We start from the raw sequence: 4,740 nt of genomic DNA, 5'->3' as shown, positions 1-4,740 counted from the left end.
TAGCTCCTGAAAAAATATCTTATCTCTTATTGTTTCTCAAAAGGTAGTGAAATTACATATGGAAGTTAGCACATTAGTTATCATTGGCCTCAGAAGAGCAAAAAGAAGGCTAAAAATATTTCTTTCTGTTCCCGTTCTAATGACTAGAATGCATCAATCTGCTGTTCATAGTTGTGTCAAAATAGCTCCATCCTCTACAATATTGTAGGAACTTGATATTTGTGAATATGTTTCACTAATGCCATATAGCATTAGCATTGAGGAGCAAGGGTACCAGTTGACCCTTGAGATGAAGGCTCATTATTTCATTGGCACCACCAATGAGCTCCTCTCCTATGAACACAGCTGGCACACTTGGCTTGCACCCTAATCCTCTTAGTTCCTTCTCTATCTGCTTCCCTTGTGGATGCTCATCTACCTCATAAACTGTAGGATTTGCCCCAAAACTGCTTATCAGTGTCTTAATGGTGTAGCACATGCAGCAGGAGCTTTTGCTGAATATAGCCACAGGCCTTTCATTCACCAGTGCTGTAACCAAAGCCATTTCTGGAAATTCTAGCTGTTGATGTTTTATAAAAGTATTATAAAACAACACTAGATTTAGTAGAATAAATCGTTGGAAGTGAGGTTGTTAGAGGCTGTATGTAGAAAGTTAGGTGTGATGTTTGCTGTGAGTAATGTAAGCAACTGCCATGGCTATATATAGTGATAAGTGTTGAAAATTTTGGGCGGTGGCTCTTATTAGATTCTGAAAAAAGATCATATTCTTTATCAGACTTGCAGATGATAGGAAATTACTGAGTAATTGTGTAGTATATAACAAGTGGCTTATCTTCTCTATAGGTTGATATGCATGGCAGAAAAGTACATATCAGAATGACATCTTTAACCTTGGGAATCTGTTAAAAAGTTCTTGGCAACTATATCTGTGGGTGGGTAGTTTGGTAATTACATGTCATGTTGAACGCATGTATTTTTGTCAACTGTAAAGTCTAGAGCTTTCTGATATTTCTTTTTTCAGAACATCTTTGCATAGATGAGGAATATACTTATCCAATTGACAGCCTCCTCCACTTCTCACCCTCAAAAGAAAAGAAGTTGAAACAAAGGTTGTAATAGCCATTGATATGTCGATAAGGTCAAGCATTTAAACAAAAGCTTAAGGGAAATGATGCATGGAATTGTCACATGTATGATAAAAATTACAGAACATCCATACAAGTACTTGCATTCTTTACTCTGTTTGTCCCACGAATCATCATACATGTCCAATCACTTGCTTAGTGTATACACAATGTGCACAAATTGTTTTTTTCTCACATCAAGTCATTCTTAGTGAATAGGCTTGTTTTGGCATAAAATATATGGTTATTAAATATAGCCTATACAGTTAGCACAAATCATAACAACATGAGACAATCTCTAATTTCACATGCCTTTCAACTTCGCTGTCTTATTTTGGTACTTGGATGTTTTTGGCCACCAGTTTAAAGAATGTAGTGAACGTTCACCCCTCTTTTTCTCTCTGGCAAGGTTTTGTTTGTCTTTGTGTGATAAAGAAGAAATCGTGTTGTACAATTGAGTACGTAAGAATCTAAGTATTAGATGCTGTGATCTTACTGCAGCCTTAAGAAAGGAAGCAAGATATGATGATGTGGCTAGAGGAGCTTAACTGGCTCAAAACAAAGTGAAGGGCCATTTATGTTTGTATGCCATTTCATCAGTTTATTTGGGTGCATTAATTGTTTCAGGATACCTTTTCTCAAAGGACACTTTTTAATAAATATATACTTATCAACTCTTTTTTGACTACCATGCACTACGTTAATTAAGAATGAAATAGATTTGCAATTGTATTACTTATCATTTTGTTGCAGGACATGTAATATGCTTGTGAAAATGCAAAAGATCACCAAACATTGCAATTTTATGTGTTTTTGAACAAAAAATGAAAAAAGCACAACTGTATTTATTCTGCACAAATTGACAAAGTCGGTGGTGGTACGGAACACAAGAAATTGTAGAATTCAGTGGTGATGTTCTCATTTTTTTGGGCATTTTTAATGATTGTCTTGCAATGGAGTGACAAATAGAGTGGTTGAAATTCTGATTCTCTCATTATATATATATATATATATATATATATATATATATATATATATATATATATATATATATAAAGCAAATTTCTTTCTATTATTATGGCCCATGATTCCCATGTCTTGTGACTGTACAGCAGGAAGTGAGTAACAAGCATTGGCACAGAAGAGGCTGCTTAATTAATTAATAGCTGTAGATCTTTTTGGCTTCTATTTCTTTTTCTATCTAACGGCCGTACCTCTTATTCTTTTTATTTCTGTAAAAACCTGCATCTCTTTTGCTGAATAAAAATTATAAGCTGGAAAGTGCGTGCTGATTCATTTTTGGACTTGGAGTTATTATAGTTTTATGCTTGGGTACTAGATGTAAAAATTTACTAAGAAAAAGAATTTCTGATTTTGGAACAAAACAAATATATTCTGCTTAACCAGATAATATATGCCAACATCCAACATTGCACCCGGCCCCTTTTTTAATATATCCAATTGTTTCCTAACATGTTCTTTCACTTGGAATATACGTACATCTATTGTCCTCAAAATCTTGAGATTTAAGTTACCAACAGGCTGCTTATAGTGATTTCATTTTTTTTTTCATCCTACAAGAGTCATTTTAGAATGTGATGTGGATATATTGCTTGCAAGTGATGCAAAGAAATGAACTCATGCGGTGGTTGGTTGGCGTGTAACTCCCTTCACTTAATTTTGTCTTATTATCTCACACAAAAGGTTTTTCATTGAAACCTACAACTAGTATCCATCTTCTTTTCCCTCATATTAACTAACTTCAGTTTTCCTTCAGGCCTGCTAGCTCTTTTAACCCTCTTGTACCTGTTAGCATACCTGACATTTCTGAACATGAGATTACTAATATATTAGTATATTGTTCAATCTACATTTTTCCAGCAAGTTTTCTATAGCTTTAGTAGTTGGGTCACCCAAAGATACATAAAGAGGGAATTCTACAGTACATGGGTTATCAAGAAGAATCATGGTTGCCCATACCCGTACATATCTTTAGAAAGTGACAAAAGCTTCATCACTTTATATGATTCTTTAACAGTAAATTGTCATCCAGAATATTTAAAAAGACAAGCTTTTATATGCTAGATTCTACTAGACACCGACTGCATAAATAAAGGTTAGAATGTTACTGGAAAATATTTTCTTTGCCAGCATGCCCATATTTAGCAATAAACTCCAAATTACCAGAATTTACTCTAAGAAGAACCAGTGAACAAAATTGTTGAAGTGAGAATTTATCCGAATTGACTGCTTTATCGATGTTTCTTTCATGCAAATACTTTCCATGATGGTTTTTAGATATGTTTCTCCATTTGCGGCTTAACAAAGTATTGCTGTCCTAAATTAGAGAGTATATTGCCCTCCTTCCTACTGACTACCCAAAAATCCAAAAACGATTACCATTTGATGTAAGAAAGGAAACCAAGATTAGTCCATTCTTTTTATCATTATGTTACTGTTCATTCATATAGTTTTCACAAGGGGATTTGCATTGTGGCCTTGTGGGTTGGAAGAATTGCCATGTACAACTCTTTTTAAATAAAAAAAAGGGTTGTATTTAAGCTAATATTCAAGAGCGCTCTTCCTATCCAAACAAACTTTATAAAGGAACTTATCTTTTCTTTATCTTTACAATATTCCCCATATGAGTAGCGATGAGACCTCAAAGTCAACCAACATAAACTTACTGATCTTACATTCATATATTTCCTATACTGAAACTGTGAGTGTAAACCAGACTTGGTGTGAACCTGACATCAGTAGCTGCACCTCTATCTATATTGACAATAAGAACTCAAATGGAAACTTCGTATGTTCACATAATGAACACAATAAATGGTAGCAGTAGTAATTGTAGGCTTGTTTAAGTATAAATAGAGGCTCTAACCTCAGTTCTAAGACACCACAAACAGAGAGTGTAGTGTGTAATACTTAGAGTGAGTATTAGAGGGTTGTTTCTTTTTCTTGTAATATTGAGCGTGTAAGCTCTTCTCTTTTGTTCTAGTTCTGAATAAAAGTGTGTTTCAACCCCAACAAGTGGTATCAGAGCTTGGTTAAGCTCCGGGGGGGAAGCATTCTCTGTTTTTTGGTCGAAGTTTTTTTGTCTCAAAAACAATTTCGGAGTACACAGTTGGAAATGTCTCGTTCTGAGGATTCCGAAAATATATTTTTTTGAATTTTTTGACCAACGGAAGGCCTCCAAATCACCGGTCAAAGTTGGTCAAATCTGCCGGAAAAGTCGCCGGAAAAACCAGGGTTCTCCGGAGAAGACGACACTGTAGCAGCACTGTAGCAGTGACATCAGCAGTGACGTCAGCAGCTGACCAAAGTTCTGGAAATTGCAGTTTAGCCCCTGTTCTTCCGGAAAGTGCAATTTAGCCCCTGTTTTTCAGAAAAATTGCAATTTTGGTCCCGTTTTTCAGAAAAATTTCAATTTAGCCCCTGTTTTACTTCTGTAAAAGTTCTGTTTGCCCCCTGAACTTCTGAAAAGTTCATATTGGTCCCCGTACTTCAATATATATATATATATATATATATATATATATATATATATATATATATATATATATATTCTTACTCGTGTATGCCCAAGTATATGCCAAGAATGACTACACCA

General features: G+C 34.8%; 1 pseudogene; it reads right to left on the bottom strand.

The window, feature by feature from the left end:
• LOC145116175 (monothiol glutaredoxin-S2 pseudogene) lies at positions 1–722 on the bottom strand (annotated as a pseudogene).
• Between the last annotated feature and the right edge of the window lie 4,018 nt (positions 723–4,740).

The sequence above is a fragment of the Lactuca virosa genome, chromosome 5 (genome assembly GCF_052849685.1).
Source record: "Lactuca virosa cultivar CGN04683 chromosome 5, Lactuca_virosa_CGN04683_v6, whole genome shotgun sequence".
NCBI classification, from domain to species: Eukaryota; Viridiplantae; Streptophyta; class Magnoliopsida; order Asterales; family Asteraceae; genus Lactuca; species Lactuca virosa.
This window is presented reverse-complemented; position numbering and strand designations above follow the sequence as displayed.